The sequence below is a fragment of the Podarcis melisellensis genome (genome assembly GCF_964234715.1).
Source record: "Podarcis melisellensis genome assembly, chromosome: 2".
Lineage (NCBI taxonomy): Eukaryota > Metazoa > Chordata > Lepidosauria > Squamata > Lacertidae > Podarcis > Podarcis melisellensis.
The window spans coordinates 28,322,750-28,345,008 of NC_138529.1; the positions used below are offsets into that span (position 1 = coordinate 28,322,750).

General features: G+C 41.8%; 1 protein-coding gene across 2 annotated transcripts in view; it reads right to left on the reverse strand.

The window, feature by feature from the left end:
- Positions 1 to 22,259, reverse strand: part of RPTOR (regulatory associated protein of MTOR complex 1) — a 302,464-nt gene that overhangs the window by 139,378 nt on the left and 140,827 nt on the right. The window lies entirely within an intron of this gene.

The following is a 22,259-nucleotide window of genomic DNA, read 5'->3' on the forward strand; positions in this document are numbered from 1 at the left end:
AAAAAAAAAGAGAGAGAGAGAGAGAGAGAGAGAGAGAGAGAGAGAGAGAGAGAGAGAGAGAGAGAGAGAGAAGCAAGGTGTAATGCAGTCTAGAGACTCCTCTCCTCTTCCCAGTAAACTTCCAGAGTGACTCCCCTTACCTCTGCAAAATTACCATGGGTCTCCATTTCATGTTCTTAAAGAAAGAGAGAACAAAGTGACACTAATCAATTCCTAACTTGGCAGCTTCCCAAGTAACAATCTCTAGCCCACACTGTTCACATCCCTTGAGGCTTGGCGGAAACGGCACTAGCACAGATTCACAAGCTTGAGCAGTTGGGGTAAGAAATCAATTCAAATCCCTGCAAACAGTGAAATGTTTACCCTTTCGTCAGTGAAGCAGAACTGACAGTAGCTCAAAGTAAGTTTAGTAGTTGATAAAGCACCCAATGATTCTGCAATTAGTTTGCTGGAGATTAGAAAGGCTATATCATGAGATAGTGTTCATTAAATGCTTAATAGACTGTGCATTCTCTGCAAATCACTACTGTATATCAAAAAGTGCACATGCAACAGAATGAACAACCTCCTTTACCGGTAGAACAGGTTCCATCCACTCAAGGGGACAAAATAAAAACCTGTGCTTTAAAAACCTCTACACATTTTTTGGACAAACAGGCCACTGCCAGTCATTAAAATTGTTCACCCCTCCCTTCACTGTTTTGCCATTTTGGGCAGGAGCAAGGTTAAGCTTTGCTGAACAGAGGCACTGATTTTATGATGACCTATCCCAGTAAGCTGTAGGAAGAAATGGAACTTTTATTAAACTGCATTAACAGAAAGATTTTAAATATATATTAATGTATAGGCATAGAGCTAAAACAAGCTCCTGTCCAAGCTCTAAGCCCATGCTGGGGGGAGCAGCCACTGAATGAAACTTCCAACCTTCCTTCACTTTTTTTTTTTAGGTTGTAGCAGAAGAGAGCAGCTATCCTTTAACCTTGACCAAATAATCCTTCCAACAAGCCTGCAGTTTCAGGAGGGACACACACGGAATGAGCCGTGAGAGGGGAAAGGGACACCAGCCTAGCCTAGCTGAATCAATTCTGATGATCAGTGGTCTGAGATGTCGCATCCAGATCACCCTCACATCCTAAACACATTATTATTATTTTTATGCATGAAGGGAGCTGCTCAAGCCATTTTCAGCAACCCATAAATTGAAACGAGACAGCCTAGAGTTTGCATGGATTAGCTGCAGACTACTTTTGCCGTGCAACTCCACTAGAACTGAAACTGTTGCTTGCAAAAGTCTTGTTCCACAACAACAAGCTTCTGACTATCAAATGGAATGACATCAGGGCTATTGTCGCAATAATATACACCAGATTTTGCTGTGGGATTGTTCTTTAAATGGATGCACCCAGATGGTTCAAGTGCAGGGAGTCCACCTCTGTTACAGAGAACGGTTGATGTGTACGTTTACATTGCCTTAATGATCCTGTCCACTCTCTCCTGCGTTCCCCCAAATACTTCATGTCACTAACCTGCTTCTCATGGAATTGGGGGGTGGGAAAGCAAAAAGCAAACTCATTCAGAACCTGCTCCATGCTTTTATATCAAATGCTTGTGACCTGGCTCAGAGCTAACACGGCATGGCATCTTTCTGGATACTGTTTTCTCTGTTGAGAAAATCTCAGAAATTAGCAGGGCTAAAAGCATGTGAAACATGCATTCAGTTTGGTTAATGTGTGAATGCAGAGATAACAATGTAAATTTACCTCATTACAATAATATGCACTACAATGGCTCTTTTTGGAATGCAATAAAAAGGCAGATGGGAGGCTATCCTGGCGCTTTGCAGCTTAAAGTGGCACAGTCAAGCACTTCGCTGTCAGAAATAAATCTCTTTATAGGTTGGTCTTGTACTATTATAGCACTGTAATCGGTGGAACCATCCTCCGAATGGACCAATTAAGCATCGCACAAAGATGTTCTTAGAGTTTAATTTCAGCAAAATCTCATTTGTTTGCAAAACTCTCTTAAAAGCCAAAGAACAATGTTCCTTTCTCCAACAGTTATAACACCCTCCCTTTCAGTTTGGCAAGCAATATGGTTCCTCCAGTTCAGGGCCAAGAAAATTTTTTGGGGGAGAGAACACAAGATTATGAAAGAAAACATTTAGAATGAGTAAAAGGTAAAGGACCCCTGACAGTTATGTCCAGTCGCGAACGACTCTGAGGTTGCGGCACTCATCTTGCTTTACTGGCTGAGGAAGCTGACATTTGTCCGCAGAGAGTTTTTCCGGGTCATAAGGCCAGCATGACTAAGCCTGGCAAAACCAGAGCAGCGCACGGAAACGGCGTTTACCTTCCTGCTGGAGCGGTACCTATTTATCTACTTGTACTGAGAGCCAGTGTGGTGTAGTGGTTAAGAGTGGTAGACTCGTAATCTGGGGAACTGGGTTCGCATCTCCACTCCTCCACATGCAGCTGCTGGGTGACCTTGGGCTAGTCACTCTTCTTTGAAGTCTCTCAGCCCCACAGAGTCTTACAGAGTGTTAGTTGTGGGGGAGGAAGGGAAAGGAGAATGTTAGTTGCTTTGAGACTCCTTCGGGTAGTGATAAAGCGGGATATCAAATCCAAACTCTTCTTCTTCTACTACTACTTTTGACGGGCTTTTGAACTGCTAGGTTGGGCAGGAGCTGGGACCAAGCAACGGGAGCTCACCCCATTGCGGGGATTTGAACCTCTGACCTTCCGAACGGCAAGCCCTAGGCTCAGTGGTTTAGACCACAGCGCTACCCGCGGAAAAACCCACTTTAAAATAATTATAAAATGCAACACCCAAGAAAAGTCAACCATCCACTGAAATTTCAGTAAAATCAGTTAAAGTGATTTCCATGACTATACAGTATCACATAATACACTTTAAACAACCTCAAAGGGAATGCAGCATTGTCTTACTTAATCTCATTCAGAAGTCATTCACATCCACAGTCAGTAAATCAAGAGGGCTAGCTACATATAGATTGTGGTTCATATGAAGGGGCTGGGATTTTGGCTCTTGGGCTCCATGATCACTGCAGATGGTGACAGCAGTCACAAAAATAAAAGACACCTGCATCTTGGGAGAAAAGCGACGGCAAACCTAGACAGCATCTTAAAAAGCAGAGTCATCATCTGCCGACAAAGGTCTGTATAGTTAAAGCTCAATTTTCACTATCTTGATTTCCCTAGTTTTTTTGTTTTTATGACAACAAATTATAATCTCTATGGGTAGGGTCCTTTTGTTTCACTTCCCCCATCTTTAGATACATTTGTTTGTTTCCTCCTCTGCCCTTTCTTCCATCTCTTTTTAATTTTGTTTAACTTAATATACATTCAACAGCTAAACCTTAAAAAAACAAGATTTTCCACAATCTTTCACACATACACAGTCAAACACATTTCTACCTACATATCGCCATACACCAGTATATTATAAAAGGGTTGTGAAAAAGCCGCTTCACATGTTCCATATGGCTTAGAGTCTTAATGATCTTATTTTTCCAGAACTCCTAGCTCCCAGACAGTCTATATCTTCAATTTGTCCTTTACTTTCTCAATAGTCTGTATATTTTTCCCATCTCATTTTCTTCCATATCTTAAAACTTCCCTGTTGTCCTTTTAAAGTGAAATGCTCATTTGCCAATAAAGATGCTAAATGCAGAGATTGGGGGGGGGGGGAATCATTGTTTATATTGATCCCAGATTCCTAAGCAAACATTTACTACACAGGATTCTTCTATGTAAACTGTTTTCCTAACCTTCTTATCCATTTATCTTCTGCAATTTTCTTCTATGTTATACCACTGCCTTATACGTGCTAGACCAGCAGCATCTACATAATAGCTCCCTCTCTCCTACATCTTAGGGTGTCCAGCTTGTATTGCCTAGACACTAATATGTGGGGGGGGGGGGAATCACAATGAAAATGTAAACATAACCATTGCATTATCTTAATTAATCTGTAGCAAAGGCTTCATTCTACGAAAGCAATACAATATAGATGTTTTTGAGCAACAGCATGAAATTCTTCAACATTTTTTAAGGGAACTGGGCATGCTTAAACTGGGTGTGTTAAAAAAGATAACAAAGACATTAGCATGTTCTCTGCTTTTGATTTTGTGCTTCCCAGTTTGATGCTTTTGGATATACGAGCCATTCCTGAACATATAAAGGTGTGTGATATATATAGATACAAATATACAGATACAGATATATAATCAAGTTTTTGTGTTGTTGTTTTGCAAAATAATATGGCTGCTTCTAAAACACAGCATGATACAGTTACATGTCTAAGGCTGACAGCAAATTACAACTGGAATCTATGCCATATTCTGACATACTTCAGCCTTCAGAAGAGAAACGTAAAAGTAATCTAATTTGATTTCTCACCATGAGAATGTCTATGAGAAGTTCTTATTTCTGCTCCTGCTAAAAAAATGAATTAGCCTTAAGTCACAGTTCTGTAGGAGCTTGTATTTTTTGAAAAATGTGATTTACAGTAATTACCTCTGCAAAGCAACATCAGACTGCCCCCCTTATGCTTTTGAAGTTCAGCCATTCAGAAAAGCCAAAGAGAACATCCTAGTCAAGTATATGACGAGTGGGAAAGGAAAAGGAATTGATTTTGTTTCCCTAGATATTACCTTGTCATTCACAGGAAAGTTTCTGACACAGAAGACCAAGTAAAATGCATTGGCCATGGAACGAGGAGAAAGAGGCCAGATTGACTCAAGCCATAAGGTACACTTTAATTATGCTGCTTCACTTCCGTTTTTTAGCAAGTATTCCTGGCAGTCCTCTCTACAGAGCTCAAGTTCGTTGGAGACCATTCAGAGGTAACAACTATGGAAATGTCAGGGTCACTGAACAGCTTGTGCCAGGTGTCACAGACAAAAGATCCTCTTTGAAAACCTTGCAACTTTGGATGACTCACACTAATAATTGTAGAAGCATCTGACATCAACCAAAAATACCTTTCTTTCCTTTATCTGGATACCACAATTGCTGTTGTATGTATAAAACTATAACAGTTGGACAATGCTAGAGGTACTTAACCCAAACCAGCAAATTATTCTGATTAATATTATCAGATGCATCCATACCCAGCAATGTGCATGATTTAATAACCTTCTGCTAGAACTTTTATCCATTTATCTTAGGACAATTGCACAGTCCCTAATGCCATTCACAATACAATTTATGCTCAGAAACATCGACAAGTAATCTGGTGTCATGGGACTGAGGGCTTCTGGGACTGAGGCTAGTAAGCCACAAAGTCCTTGGGGGGCACAGAAGGAAATACAGACGGTAAACTAATAAGTACAGGTGGGTAACATCAGCCACTGCAACTGGCAGACAGTGTGAAACCCGTGGAGTGACTAGGCCTGGTATAAATTCCTTCAGAGCATTGTCTTCTGCCTGAGGCACCTCAGGGTTCAGCCCCAGCAACTAACTTTAGGGCCTATGGGGCAGAGAACATTAGGATGGCATTCTGGTGTGACTACCCACAGTACCACCTCTGATACCTACCTACACTGAGAGAGGGGGGAGGGAGGGAGAAGGGAAGGGTGGTAAGGTCAGTGGTAGAGCATGTACAAAAAGCCCAATGGGCAGGGCTAGGAAAAAACAAGCCCCTAGTGATTTTGGTGGTGGCAGCAGAAAGAAAAAACGGTGTTGAGAATTGTCCCTTCTTAATTATTGATTCAATCATCTGCTGGGTGAGGAGGGGATGATAATCCCCTTTAGTTGATCGGCATGGATTAGCTTGCGGGGGGGGGGGCCTACATGTTTGTCCAGTGTGGGCAAGAGTGTGCATACCCACCAATGGCACGTGGCCTCCAAATGTGACCCTCTGGTGAAAAAGCAGTCACCATCCCTGGTGTAGAAAATATGGAGCTAGATGGCTCAGTGCTATAAGGCCGTGTCCTTAAGATTCTGCAGGCACTTTGCCAGATACACACAGGCCATAGTGGACTAGCAAGATCAGCACTAAGCCCACACTACACTACACAGCACTAACTCCCCAACACATAGCTTTTAGCTCACTTCCTGTTTAGTACTACAGCAACTATAGTCTAGAGGCAGCCTTAATTCTCTGCAAATTGTGCTGAAGAATAAGATATTCGCAGCTTCTGTCTCCAGACTTAAATCAGCACCAATTTATCTACTAACACACAGGAGGATTCCAAGAAATATTGAACTATAGAGTTCAAAAAGCAGGTACTTCAGAATTCTGTAGTAATACTGTGCTACATAACAGCTAAATGAAAACCTAAACCCAACCTAAAATTGGGGAGGGGGGGACTAGATTTGTGACAATCTTGGACCTGGCCAGCAGGAATTATATTCAGAACAGCTGAGGAAAGAGCCGCTTTGCCTATGGGCACTTGTACCAGCTATATTCATGACAATGATTGCTCAGTTCACACATTCCATTTGTACATGGGAATGAAGAATGGCCATATGTTAAACAGTATATCGTATGATCCAACTCTTAGTGGATAAATGTGGATCTATTAAAGCTACTGAGTGCATATATATCATAGAGCAGATCAGAAATTAATCAACTATACTTTGAAAGCTAACAAACATGCCACATTCCGTGGCTCAGTCTATGCTTTAGGTCTCTGCAACTGTGTTCTCAGTTGGCTTTCTTGATTTTACAGCAACAAAAGGAGTTGCTCTTCCCTCCCCTTCTTTGCTGGGTATCCTCAACCCCCACTACTCTCGCCCTCTATTTCTGTGGGTGGTCTCTCAATAAACTGATAGGCTTTCAGTACCACTTATAATACGTAGACACCCCACTATATATTTCTATTGTTTTCTCTCTGTCCAACAGGTATTTCTGTGTGAATGTCCCCCTGATGTCTCAAATTCAGTATGACTGGACTGCTTATATTCCCTTCCAACTATTCCGCTCCTTAATAACTGCTACACTTTGACATCACCACCATCTTTCTGATTTCTCCTTTGCTTTTACTCACCATATTCACTTTGTGCCATAGCCCATTCAGCTAACACACAGGTGCATGCTCAACTCCCACTTTGACATCTGCAAGCATGGTAGCCTTTCTTTATCACACCAGAGTTGTCTCACCTCCATCCGTAACACTGCTTACAATATTTACTTCTCTAGTCGTTCAGATCATATGATACCCCTACTCATATTGCTTCACCAGCTTCCCTTTTTTCTGCATTCAGCACAAGCTTTGCCTTTATCTTAAAAACTCTGCATTTGTCAGTGCTTCCATGACACAACCCCATATGTGATCTTCACTCCTAAAATTCCACCAGCTACAGACACCATATTTTTTTTCTACACTCAAATGATTTCGTTCATTCTCTCTGTCTTCTCCTTGTGCTGTGAACTCCCTCCAGTAAAACATATGTGGTTCCATCTTGCTATTTTCGTTAGAATCGCTCCTCAAAGTCATGCTTTGGTACAGAGCCTTTAATATGACCACTTAATTGCTTTCCTTTCCAGAAACAAAGCTACCTTCCTGTAGCTTCATGTGCTGACATTCGTTGTTCATTTTTTCTTTCTCGTCTATCCTACATCTTTTCTTATTGTTCCACAGTCAACATACAGCTCTCTTGGGGACAGTGGCCATCTTTTGTTTATTCTGTACCTCTGTAAAGCCCTATATAAACTAACAGTGCTGAATTAATATAACAAGAACCACCCCACCCCCAAAGTAAACGTCAAATTAATGTCATTTTCCCCTCTAAAATGGGTGCTACAAAAATAAACAACCCTTAATAGATTTTGGCTGCATTTCAAAACCTGCCCCCAACCTATCTATGCTCCACAGTGGCCCAAGTATTTATTGTATAGGAGCCCCAAACTTGAAAGCTTGTTTTCAACCATGTCATTTATTTATATGAGGAAATGGAACAGTGTTGCCATGAAAACCATCTTTTTGAATGCGATCCTTATTTTGCGTATACAATAGGCTCTTCTCAGAGGCTGGCTCCCTCTGTAACAATGGCAATAAAACTAAGTGCACCATTTCAATAAAAAAAAATGATTTACTGCCAGACATAAACCTCAGAGAACATCATCCACAAAGCTGCCTCCCCACTGAACCCGAAGCATTAACAAGGCATGTTTTACACTGGACATTCGCCATCACTGCCCCCCTAGCAGTCAAAATGTAAACCCCTAAAATAGGTTTAAGCAAACTTCTACTGTGCTTTATTTAAAATAAATTTACCAGCTTATTTAAATTGCCCTTTATTAGTCATGAGACTTGAGGGAGGTGCCCTCCCAAGGATAATAGTATTTCAGTTCACTTGGTTTTGAATTTATCTTAAGTATGAATGACTAATTAAGGTAATAAGCTCCCTGGGGCAGCAATGTTGTTGTCTATATACAGCGCTTAACCCTCTGGCATAATTAAAATATAATCCCATAGCTAGATACCCTGAGGAATGTTACATTTATCTGCAAAATGGGGAGGGGAGTCTGCATAAGGCACATAATTATCTAGTAGGAAACACATTACTAATAAAGAAGCATCTAGATTACAGGGGTCTATGGAAGTGCACACTCAATGGGTGACAAGAAAGGTGACAAAGACGCACCAATAGGAGTGACATATATCCAGAGTCTATTCTCATGATCTATCCAAGACCTTCCTCCAGTCCAGGGTTACCCCCAGACCCTTTTGGAATCTGTAAGGAAGCAATTGCTCCCCGCTCCAAATAAGGTGCCATTTGTGATGGTAGGGGCCCATTACAGCTGCATGAAGCCTATTTTCAACGGAATCTTGCAGGAACTTGACATAAATGTCCTGGTAGGAACTTGTAAGAACTTAACAGCAGTGTCATTTAGAAGACAAGAAAAACCCTCCACTTTAGGAAATCTTTCAGCTTTGTGTTTCTCATTTTTTTTTTTTGTGGGCTTTAATCAGTGGCGTGTGGTGAAACTTTTCGTAGGGGAACAGTTAGGGGAAATTGCAAGGGCAATTGGGGAGGGGAACATTGCACATGTGAGCATCATTCCTCACTCCCTAAGCAGGGCAGAAGCTTCCCGGGCTTTGGGAAGGAGGCACCAGGGGAACATTTAGGGGACTAGCCTAGTTCCCCTAGTCCAGTGACTGCACACCACTGGCTTTAATCTGTTTTAACTATTATGTGAGTTTGTGTTAATTGCATTTACTTTTGTGATTTGCCTTGAGTTGGGTCTTGCCTAAATGAAATTAACAACAACAACAACCATCACCCCCCACCTCTGATGGATGGATGGATGGACGCCTACCCAATAATTTTACTGTTTATAGCTAACCAACCCAAAGCAAAAGCTAACCCAAGAAAAGTTCTGGTATTTTAAATTCAGTTTTGTGCCTGGCCTTCCCCTCCAGAAGATGCTTCTAATAATGACAAATTGCAAGGAAAATCTGCTGTGCCAAAAAAAGGCTATGAAGGAACCCAGCAAACTCTGCTTGAGCAACTCACCCACATATACATTTTAATCCAATTCAGCAGAGGTGAAGTGCTGAGGTCTCAGACAACGACATCCCTCAGCCTACCTTCCAGATCTGCTATGATAAAAAGCAATGCTGCTTAATTAAGCACCTCTGATGGTATGCAGGAGAAATTGGTTATTTTGTAGCACTGCAGCATGATTTTCACATTTTCTCCCAATTACCCACATTGTTCCTCCTGTGCAATCTCTGGGGATTTTGTTTTCCCCATTTCATCTCTAAATTAGCTTCTGTTGAATCATTACTCATCTTATCAGTGACTGGCAGACATTAATGAATTACTGATTTCCAGCTTGCCCCCCTCCATGATAGCTATAATAGAAACAAAGGGTAATTTTAGCATCAGACTTCTTATTTGGAATAATTTTAGGAAAGTGAATTTTGTGCTGGTAAAAGGTTACTGATTGACAGCATTAGATAAGTCCCCAATGAATGACTATAGCAGAACTAGCAGCAAAGCTAGTGCTCCTTAAGTTACTCCTGCATATATAACCTTGGGACCTACAGCAATTACTTCTAGAAACTGGAAGTGGAAGGCACATATTATTTTCCTCTTTGACATTGCTGGTCTTAACACACAGCTAGCAGTGGGCCATATGACCAAAATATGGAGGCAGATTTTCACACTACTCATGTTTATAATATTGGGTGGAATTCAATATTACACTATGTTGAACTTTACGTGAGTGCAAGCATACCAGCTTGACAGACAGAATAATCCCCCCAAATGCTGTTCTGGGGGTTATTCCTACTCCTCCAGAGCTAATTTCAGGGGGTACAGAGGGTTACAGGCAGGGAGAGGAGAGAGGGACATGCCTCATTGTTCCAGTGGAAGCAGGGCTTCTGCAGATGGGGTTTGTTAGTTGCAGCCTGCCCATTGTAGTTATAATATCATGCTACCCATGTTTTGAATTGCTGCGAGCACAAATTCATTTTGCAAAGAAAAGGACACAACTAGCGGACAGCAATAACATGTTTGAAGCTTTACTGGTAATACTCAAAATGTCCAACATCTCAAAAACAAGGATATTTTGGTCACTCCACCAAAGGACTTAAAATAAATCCACATGGCAGCTCCAGCAGCAGCGGAGGCAGCATTAACAACATGCTCATTCTGCTCATTCTGGGTTAGCTTGGATAATGAGAAATTTCATCTCTTCAAAGAAGGTGCAAGGTAATTTGTTCAAAAAGTCTGCAGCTTAATTGGAAAACAAACTCCTTCTCAAGATTTTAAGACAGCTAAATTATAAATTACAATAGACATGTGTTGCCTTAACTGCCAATCTAAATCTTGTCTTCAGACTACTGAAGAAGAAAAACACGTGTCCTTTATAATTAATACATATAACAGATTAAGGTGAAAGAGGTTCTTTACATATTAAATTTTGAGGAAGCTGACTTCAAACAACTTTTAATGACTATATCTCCTTTTTACATTACAGTGGTACCTTGGTTCTTAAACTTAATCTGTTCCGGGAGTCCGTTCGACTCCCGGAACGGTTCAAAACCAAGGGGTGGCTTCCAATTGGCTGCAGGAGTTTTCTACAGTCAAGTGGGAGCCGTGTCAGATGTTCGGCTTCCAGAAAACAGTCACAAATCAGAACACTTACTTCCAGTTTTGTAGCGTTTGGGAGCCGATTTTTTCGGGAGCCAAGCCATTGGAGAACCAAGGTACCACTGTAGTACAGTGGTATCTCAGGTTAAGTACTTAATTCGTTCCAGAGGTCCGTTCTTAACCTGAAACTGTTCTTAACCTGAAGCACCACTTTATCTAATGTGGCCTCCTGCTGCTGCCGCGCCACAGGAGCACGATTTCTGCTCTCACCCTGAACAAAGTTCTTAACCTGAAGCACTATTTATGGATTAGCAGAGTCTGTAACCTGAAGCGTATGTAACCTGAAGCATATGTAAGCTGAGGTACCACTGTATACTTTGTCCTGATCTAGCTGCTTCTAATTGCCAAGCTACTGCCCTGATTACTACAAACTATGGATATGTAGATAAGGTAAGCTTGGCTGTCGGGTACTAATGTTGCAAAACAAAAGGAACAAACTTTTCCTACAACTGGAACCAAAGGAAAGAAAGGTGCCCCAAGAACTAAAAATTTTGCCGTGATTCCATGCAACAGAGAGAGCATTACAAGTCTAGGCTCATTCAAGGTATCATGCTGACAGCTGATATTCCTGTGGCTCATGTTTCTGTAAAGCCAGACTGGTTGTTTCTCCAAATTTGCAGTGCTGGCATTAATTCCCATTTCACTTATCTCTTTACAGGATTTCAGAGGATATGTGAAGGCAATACAAATTTCCACAATTACTGTACTTAATTTTTGATTTTTTTAGTTCACTCAATCCCAGTCCCTCTGACTAAGTCAGTTGCCTACTTATCCAGAAACAGTGTATAATTTGCCCCCCCCCCCATGTTTGAAGAGACACAGTTGGGAACAACTGCTTCAAAGTTCAATGAAATGTCCAAAGGATATGCTGAATGACGAATCAGATTTCTAATCTATCCTACAGCAAAGAGAAAATGCCCCATGGGCTGTAGTGGCCACAGTAAAAAGATCAAAAAGCCAAACTGCTCTTTGATCTTGGGAAGGTCGACTCCCCACACACCAACTTCAGCAAAACCCATTTTGAAAACCGAAAATAAGAGTAAAATAATTATCAAAGTCACTGCAAAGCAGAGACCATCAACTCTGAACCACATGGTAGAGAATGATTACCGTATTTTTCGCCCTATAGGACGCACCGTCCCATAAGGTGCACCTAGTTTTTTGGGGGGGAAATAAAGAGGAAAAAAAAATTCCCCCCCAGGCGCGGGGCTGGGGAGGCCCAAGCTTCCCCTGACCCCAGCCCCCAAACAGGCAGCTCTCTGCAAGCCGTGGGAGCCCAGCGCTGGCTCCCGCTGCTTGCTGAGAGGTCCGTGAAGCCTGGACGCGCTGAGCTCAGCGAGGGCAGGCTTCGGCATGCAGGCAACTCTCCGCAAGCAGTGGGAGCGCTCCCGCTGCTTGCGGAGAGGTCCGCGAAGCCTGGAGAGCGAGAGGGGTCGGTGCGCACCGACCCCTCTCGCTCTCCAGGCTTCAGCGAAAGCCTGCATTCGCCCCATAGGACGCACACATATTTCCCCTTCATTTTTGGAGGGGAAAAAGTGCGTCCTATAGGGCGAAAAATACGGTATATAAAGCCTGAAGTGATTCCAAGATATATCAGAATAAAATGAGAAACTTTGGGAAGGGCAGAAGCGTTGCACATGGTTTTATTCCATTTACTTCTTCTGTCTTCTGTCCTGCCATTACTGCTGTCCTGAAGACTAACATGCTCAACACTTAAGTGTGCCTGTCTTAAACATAACAGCTGGCTCTTCCAAGCTTCCCTTCTAACCCTGAAGCCCCCCCCACCCCCGCTCCATATTAGCTTTCTACTACAATGCTGCTTCCCCGCGACGGGGTGAGCTCCCATTGCTTGGTCCATGCTCCTGCCAACCTAGCTGTTTGAAAGCATGTCAAAATGCAAGTAGATAAATAGGTACCGCTCCGGCAGAAAGGTAAACGGCGTTTCCATGCGCTGCTCTGGTTCACCAGAAGCGGCTTAGTCATGCTTGCCACATGACTTGGAAGCTATGCCAGCTCCCTCGGCCAATAAAGCGAGATGAGCACCGCAACCCCAGAGTCGGCCACGACTGGACCTAATGGTCAGGGGTCCCCTTTACCCTTTACCTTACAATGCTGCTAATATAATCCTTTTCCAAACTGATCTTTATACTTCCCCCCACCCTTCTACAGTGGTACCTTGGGTTAAGTACTTAATTCGTTCAGGAGGTCCGTACTTAACCTGAAACTGTTCTTAACCTGAAGCACCACTTTAGCTAATGGGGCCTCCTGCTTCTGCTGTGCCGCCGGAGCACAATTTCTGTTCTCATCCTGAAGCAAAGTTCTTAACCCAAAGTACTATTTTTGGGTTAGCAGAGTCTGTAACCTGAAGCGTATGTAACCTGAGGTACCACTGCATCAAGCTACAACTATTAGTTGTAATTTGCAAAGGCCCCACAGAATCTGGTGATGGTTTTTGTTATTCCATTCTTGTGCTAATAGTAGTGTCTAAACTGAGAGGCAGTTCCTCTGAATTTCTTTCTTCATTTACACTTTTTTTTTGGAATCCAAGCATATACAAACAAATCCTAATTACCTGCAAGACAGTGACTCCAACACCATCTGATAACCATTGATGAGCCTAATGTGATTTGGTATTCAAATTGTACCTGAGGAAAACAAACCGCTATTCAATTTCTGGTTGGTTCCTTCACCATTCTACTAACAGTGACTGTGCATATGTTAAGAATTATCAGTTTTTAAAATATTATTATTCAAAAGCATCATCACCATCAAGCACATTAAATTTATTGTGTGTAATCCACGAACATATCACAGACACAGTATTTTAAAAATAAATATTGAAACAAATTACAGCCACAGGACTAGGATGGGCCATAGCTGCCAACCTTCCCTTTTTTTGTGGCAAATTCCCTTATTCCAGCGCTGTTTCCCGCTGCTTCCCACTGCTATCCCGGATTGTTAGATATCCCGTAAACTGTCCCCAGGACAGGTGAGGCTGCTGATCCCTTATTTTCAAATCTGAAAGTTGACAGCTATGGGCTGGGCCCATGTGTGCATTCCCCTATCTGTGCAAGTAGGCAGCTGCTATTTGTATATGATGTGTTGTTTTTAAATCTCATTCTTCCACGATCAAACGCTTTTTGTGATATTTAAATTAGATGCATTTAGGGGGAAATATATACAATGGACAGCTACAACTTATAGTGCATGCTGCATTTGAAACCTGCTGAGCCATGTAAGTACAAAATCAAAATGATTTACTGCTAGCATAGTGACTCTTTTAACATTAGGTTTTAACACTGCAACCTTTCATAGTGTCTGTTTAACTCCATTAATCTTTAGAGAAGGCTCAAGGAATGTTTGGGTGCCACTGATTACTTCAGTGGCCCAAATTTTGCACGAGGGTTAAAACAAAAGTAGCAGGTAAAAATCACTCCTTTCCCAAAGCTGAGCTTTCCTATGCAGGCTAACATACTTTGACACTGCTTATTTCATTGTTTAACAAGGTTCTATTGCTGCATCCATGAGAATGATTGGGAAGAAACAGAAGTTGCAAGTGTCCCAGGTGGGCTAAAATTGATGTTGGGAGAGAGAAATCAGTCTTGTCTGTTTTAATAAAAAAGAGTTTTAGAAGGACTTCTTGGTTCAATCTCTGGGTTTTTTTGGGGGGGGAGGGAAGGGGGGAAATGACTGCCATAAGGACATACAGCAAGTCCCCCAATTACACAATAAATCCAGTTTGGCAAATGCCCTGACAGCTTAATCAATACTCGGTGGTTTAATGATGAAGCTCCTCTCTTTGCTCTCAATGTACCATTTGGAAGCCTTGAGAATATTTTCAACCATAATGGCTATTTATAACACAAAAATGCAAAAGAAAGCTGCCCAATTTACACAGCATTCACTGCACAAATACATTTTCTGTTGATTTCATTGGTTCTGACACATACCCACACCAACACCCACATTCCTGAGAAAACCGTAGAAAACCTTCAATTCCTCTGTCTAGAGAAGACCACTATAAAAACACATAGTAGGATAAGCACTTCAATTATGGACAGGATGAGATAAGATAAAGAAGATGTTCTGAAGCAGCTCTTTCATCCTTTTAACTACTGCTGCTCACTTTATTGATGAGTTTGTGGGTAACTGGACTCCCCTTCTAATTTCTGATTCCCCTAAATTCCTGGGTGCCAGATCCTCCCCTAAATTCCTGGGTGTTTAATCTACGCTTGCACTAATGAGATGGGTTGCCAAACGCTGGATTTAACAGTGTCAAACCAGTTTTTCCATGCTCAGGATATCGCCTAGGAGAAGAGTCATCATGGAGAACCAAAGGAAAGTAATGGGCGATTAACAATGCAAAGACTCTGTGCCAGCCAGAAAATGGAGGGAGTTGTTCCCTGAGCTTGGAGATAGTGAGCAGAGCCAAAAGAGGGACAGTTGTTAAGGATTCCAGTGGTGATGATGTGACTGAGGGGAAAAGCTCTTTCTTTCTTTCTTTCTTTCTTTCTTTCTTTCTTTCTTTCTTTCTTTCTTTCTTTCTTTCTTTCGTCTTTCTTCCTTTGATCCAAGGCTGCAGCAATGGGAGAAACAGCACCCTCTTGGACTGTAATACTTTGAACCACTCCATCATAGGCTCAGGTGTGTAAATAACCCATATATCAAAAATGTGTAAATAAACCATATATCAAAAAGATACCACAGTCTCCACTGTGCCTCATTTCCAAAAGGAAACACAAACCCTGAGTAAGCACTTGAAAAACCTGGAATCTTGCGTGGTTCAGAGATATATTTTTTTGGGGGGGTGTAACAATACATAAGGAGGTGAAACTGTTACAGCGGCACCAATAATTTAAAGCTAACTATTCTAGAGTCAGAGCTAAATACTTAATAATCAATCTTTCTTCTGCCCAGATGCAAGAACATTCCTTCCCCTCAGGAATATTGTAATCAAATGGTAACTCTTTCAGTCTCCATCATCACCAACCCAGGTGCTGCCCAAACAAGTGACCAACTCCAGCATGATTGAAGAGTAGGTACACTTAGATGCACTGAAGCCAACAGTAGTCTCAGTACCATTCCCGGGTCCTGACTCTCACAATGCCCTTGACATGCCGCCTCTTCTTCAGATAATGCATAGAACCTCAGGTGAGAGACACAATTTGGTATCCCTGCACAAACATGAAATGTATTTTCCTACTGTTAGTCAGGCCTGTGCTCATCATATTTAGTATGCAATCTCACAACATAACACAAGAAAAAACAGACATCCCAAGTCTCTAGCCAAGGAGACTTCAGGGGAAATTCTTGCTAATTCAATATGGATATTGGTGATACCTGAGGCTGTGAGACTTCAACATTAACCAAACAACATTTCATGCAACCATGAGCTAAATTCTGTCCCCCAAAATGGAATTCAGGTGAATTAAATTATGTGATTTTAATATTAATGAGTTTTAGTTAAGAACAAGTTGCAAGCCACCCTGAGCAGGAGGAGATACAAATATATAAATATTTTAAATAAATGAATTAATTTACACATTTTTTCCCTGTGTGTAGTTTCCTCTGTTGTTTTCACTGTTTTGCAAGACCTGCTTCTGCTATTTAAGGAGCTAGAGTGGGGTGATGCATGAAACTGTTCCTCACCCCCTGTGAATCTTACTCAGCAAGTCCTCTGGCTTCTGAGATTGCGAGTTTCAATCACATCTTTACTAGATGCTTAACTTGTTCTCTCTCTTTCTTTAGAGAGAGCTGAGATTCTTTGCTGTATTCTAGGTTTGTTAAAAAAACAAACACTTCCATAGAATACCAATATACACAATGCCTGGCTGTAGTCTAAATCCAAGACCTGCTTGCTGTTCCTATCCAAACAAACAAGAAGATTTTTACAGTGGTACCTCGGTTTATGAAGTCAGATCAATCGTACATCCAGTATGGATGCTGACAAGCTTTTTGTAAACCACTTAAGACTTTTTGTAAAATACATAAGCAGCTGCTCCCCAGGGTTTTCTGTAGCCCTACTTGTAGATGTCAGGAGTTGAACCCGGGACTTCTGTATGCAAAGGTGATGCTCTACCACTGAGCTACAGACAATAGGTGCAACTTACTTTTGAGCACAGGATTCACGTCCTGCCCAATATGGGGAAGCAGAAGCTGCTGTCTCACTGAGATATGATTACTGAAACCAACTAACAGTTATTGGAAAAACCTTCCCTGAGCTGGCTGAACTCCTCAATCACAAGACAAGAAAGAGGGAGGTACGAATCAGTTGCCTAAAAAACCAGATTATTTCAGGATTGAAGGCATTTCTCCCTCAAGCCATGCTCAGCTTTATGAGTTATTTAACAGCACATACTTTTAATTCTACAGTCTGAAATACAGATTGCAAAGAAAAATTTGCTGGAACCTTCAGAATAAAACACCAATGCAGAGCATGCAGTATGCGACCTAGATTACTGTGATGAAAAATACATGAAGTATGCTGCAAACAGCAGGAAAAATGAATTCTGATGTGCTCAGTGGTGGCATAAGAGAAACAAAGCCTGAAAAATCTACACAGCTTTTAAGTTAAGGGCCAAAGTTCATATGTAAAGCAGTCCCCAAGACAAATGAAAGAGCTGCAGTCACTCTCCTCTTTTCTTATTTACTTTACCAAACAGATTTGCAAGCCTGGCTTAGCAGCAATCTTCTTTTTCAAATGTGGCGAGCCAAAGAGATTTCTCTTTGTCTTTTCCTACATAATCTGTCATTACCAAGAAGCCTTATTTACCCTGCCAGGTTCAGTCAGTCTGGGCAGGATTTGTACTAAGCAACAAGCAGTCTCTGTTATATAGATTAGCCTGTGCTGTGCAGGTCATGCAGTATCAAATCCAGGTCTAGGTATCCAACAGCAGACCAATCCAGTTCTTTTCTTGCAGAGCACAGCTGGGAGCAGACAAAACATTCCATGTAAGATTGTTTTGATTCATAAGTCCTGAGCTTGCTTTGAATATTGATCTACCCAGTCAAAAACTTCACAGCTAATTTCTCAGATGGTGTTCATATGGAAGCGGGAAAGGGAGAAGATAAATGGAAGGGTTGTTCTGTTCTGAGAGCCAGTGTGGTGTAGTGGTTAAGAGCGATAGACTCATAATCTGGGGAACCCGGTTCGCGTCTCCGCTCCTCCACATGCAGCTGCTGGGTGACCTTGGGCCAGTCACACTTCTCTGAAGTCTCTCAGCCCCACTCACCTCACAGAGTGTTTATTGTGGGGGAGGAAGGGAAAGGAGAATGTTAGCCACTTTGAGACTCCTTCGGGTAGTGATAAAGCAGGATATCAAATCCAAACTCCTCCTCCTCCTCCTCTTCTTCTTCTTGCTCATCTGCCAAGCCACTCAACACATTCTCAGCACACTGCTTTGGGAGTGAAGGAGGGCAATAGGGGGAATGACTGTTTTCCACTTTCTGACTGACCTTCCTACCCTTTTCTGGTGTTTCATGCAAATATTACTCAATGGGTAAAGATTGAACACTGGCTGTCAAAGTGATAGGTGGAAAAACAGTGTTTCATCTAAGTCACTGTGAATTTGAAAGCTCTCTCATACTGAAGAAAGAACAGTTATGGCTGGGCTTCCAAAGCTGCATTTGAGAAGATGATCATGTTATTACAAGCATCCAGTCTGCAAGGGTGAACAAACGTTTTCTTGGCTTTGTGGATGTGCAGGGGATAGAGATGCACTCACATACACATGCAGCTTGCATATAAACCTTTAATTGTGCAACTAAGTATGAACGCATCACAGACATACAGCTCTTGTATACTTGTAAATGCGGTTGTTAAAATTTCCTAGTCCATTAAAATGCATTTTACCCTACTTTCTAGATGCCCTCCAGTAAAAAAGGAATGCTCCAAAGGCAGGGCTAGGGAAGAGGTCTGGCACAGGGCTCAAACTGGGTACAGTGGCCCAGGCATGGGCCCTATTCTTAATGTACCCCTTCAATCTCAGATGGCAGTACGGTTCCACTTGAAAATCCGCACAAGTCTGACGCAGCTTCATTTTTGTCAAGCACTATTCACTGAAGATTTACTGATACTGAAGTAGATAAAGCCATTAAGGCGACAGCTTTCCATTTTGGAACTTGTTCTGGAACGAAATGGACAAATTGTTCGACAGAGATCTACTTGAGCAAATCAGCAAGGCAGAACTTGACATTTTAGATAGGGCAATCCAATCTTCACTGGCATTCTTAGAGGTGTGCACAGCATTAGTTGTGGTCTATAGGGTCGACTGCCAATGAATTCCTGGTAGGGTGCCAGTTCCTTCCTTCCTTCCAACCTCAGAATGGTGATGCTAGGGCAAATTAGTGCCCAGTGGCATTTACAGAGAGGAAGATCTTCACACACACACACAAACACACACACACCCATCCTGGGGTAGGAGGATATACCTTCTACTCCATGAGCGCTGGTGGTGGCAGCAGCAAACAATCCAGATTCAAAGAACAATCGCTGGGTTCCAAGGCTACAGGAAAATTATGGTTGCCTTTATGCTCTGAGTCCTAAGCTGTTTCTTGGTTGCAGCAAACATCCTGGAATCCAGAACACCAATGTGCTAGGTCTGGCAGTCGTCCCCCCTTCCTTTTTTCCTTTTGTCTCAGAAAGGTACCATGGAAACAATCTGCTTATTTTATTTTATTGTTTTATGTATACATCAGCCTTCAATAGGTTGCGAGGGTAGCTTACAAAGAGTTAAAATTGTAACTGAGGAAACAAAATCATTCACACACCACAGCAAGAGCAGTTTTAAAAGCAAGCAGAATGAAAAACAAACGGAGAATCAAGATAGCAATGTACAGAGGATTAAAACGTCGGTGGGAGGAGGTGCCACTACCAAGAAGGCCCACTGCTCTGTAACCACCCAATTCAGCTCTGATGGTGTGGGTGCCAAAAGAAGGATATCCACTCAACTTTGTAGTATAGGGGCAGCCACAACTGGAGGCAAGTAGTACTTCGCAGTCACAAGCCATGAAGTTAAAGGCAGTGACTTACCAAGGTTTGTATTCCATTACAAACTTCAGCATCACGCTGAATGGCTCGAAGATGCAGTTTCAGTTGTGAATGACTGTGATCCCTCGATCAGATAAATTGTTGCTGGCTCAGTTGAGGTTGAAGTCAAACACAAAGTAGATTGTTGCAAGGCTGAAGTTGGTCCACATTTGTTATTTATTTTAGTATTACATTTATATTCTGCCTTTCCTCCAAGGTGCTCAAAGTGGCATACATGGTTCTCCTTCCCATATTATAGTTACAAGAACCCTGTGAGGTAGGCCCAGCAAACTTCATAACTGAGTAGGGATGTGAACCCTGTTCTCCCACATCTTAGTCCTGCACTCTAACAACTCCTCCATACTGGTTCTATCTCAAATAGTAATGGTAAACCAATTAAGACAGCCTGCCAGTGGCTGCAGCTCTGGAGAATCCTCTTAACTAGAAAACCAAGAACAATGATCTAAAGTGGAAATCTTCAACAAAACCTTCTAATGTCACACTTAAAAACAACAACCCAGAAGATTGTGTAATGCAAGGAACTAAATTATGCAACAAGAACATGCTTGCTCAATTATATTACTTTGTTGTAAATCTTTTAAACTGAATGAGAATGGTGACAGGACAGTGTCAGATGCGGCAGAAGAAAGGACGGGAAAACCAGAAGCACAATTTTTGTGGCAGAAAATTAACAGGAAACTTTGGACTACCCTTTAGAAATATCTGCTATTTCTAGCCAGTTATCTGCTACGAAGCTACTGAGTCTCGGAAGATTTGGGCCAGCTGCTGAGACTTGGTGCTTATTGTGTTGCAGTCACAGCTATTTCCTGCAAAAACTCTTTGAAAACTGTGGTATTTTGCATTAGCTGCCAAATTCTGCTGTGAATATCTTCTTTTTGCAGTAATAAAGAGAACTGAAAGAGGGCTAGAGGAACTGTTGTATCTTAGGAATCCTTGGCAAAGCATTTCAATTATGCCCATGCACCTGCACCCCTATTCATTACAATTATAATGCATTTAGGTGTCTTTGCATCAAAATTTTAGCCTTGATAGGTGGAATGGGTGGGTGCGGGGAGACTAATTGCTTTTGAAGAGGCACATCAGAAACCAAAATGAGTCCACAATATGTTCTTCCCATTTATCTTGCTTGACAAGGAATGCTTCTAAGGGAAAGACATATTGAAAATCAAATTATCTCTTATTAATTGCTCCCACTCAATTGTACTTCGATACAAAATAGAAGTATAAGGAGAAAAGGTGCAAATCATCACTGAACCATGATTCAAAAGAGCCCATCTCTTTCTGCACCAAAGCAACCTACAGGAACATTGCAAAAATGCACATGCGGAAGGTTTTAGTTTAACCTTTCCATATCCAGGTCAGGGTTGCATAAACCAAACCATCTTTGGGGAAAATAAAACCATATCTGTTTTTTGTCAGCTTGCCTTGAAATGGGAAAGTATCTGTTTCTATCATACCATACAGCTTGGATGGTAGGTTTACAGAGCCCAAAAGAGTGCAGCTAACTGATGCAAAAGAATAAGCTGTTTGTCTTTTCACAAGTTTTTGGCAGATAGTCAAGATGCAGGAGGAATTTTAGACATTATAAGAGAGAATGATTGCAGTGGCTGAAAAGAGTCGTTGCTTAAGCAAGCACAGTGCAAACTTCCTTTTGTGCATTGCTGCAGCTATGCAACCCACATCATGATCTATGCCAGTGCACTTCATTAGGCCTCCGGCAATGCCATGCTACTCCAGCACTGGATAAAGGGCAGAGCTCTCAATGCATATTCATCTGCAGGCATGCTGCAGTGCCAGTAATATCAGCTTTTCTTAACCCAAGCTTTCAGAAAGTACTAACACTGCACTATCTCACTACTTAACACTTTCCAGGCACCTTTGTGTACTTTAAAGGCTGGCCAATTTCCAGAGGCTAAAAGAAATGTGGTAGGGAAACAACACAACGTCACCCCACCAAAATCAATTTATTTCAGAGCATCGCCTAAGAACATATGGTACAAATTTCCCATAGATTGGCAAGCAGAAACTTTGGCAAAATTCTTGTACAAATTCCTTAATGTCAACATGTGTTAAAAAAGTCA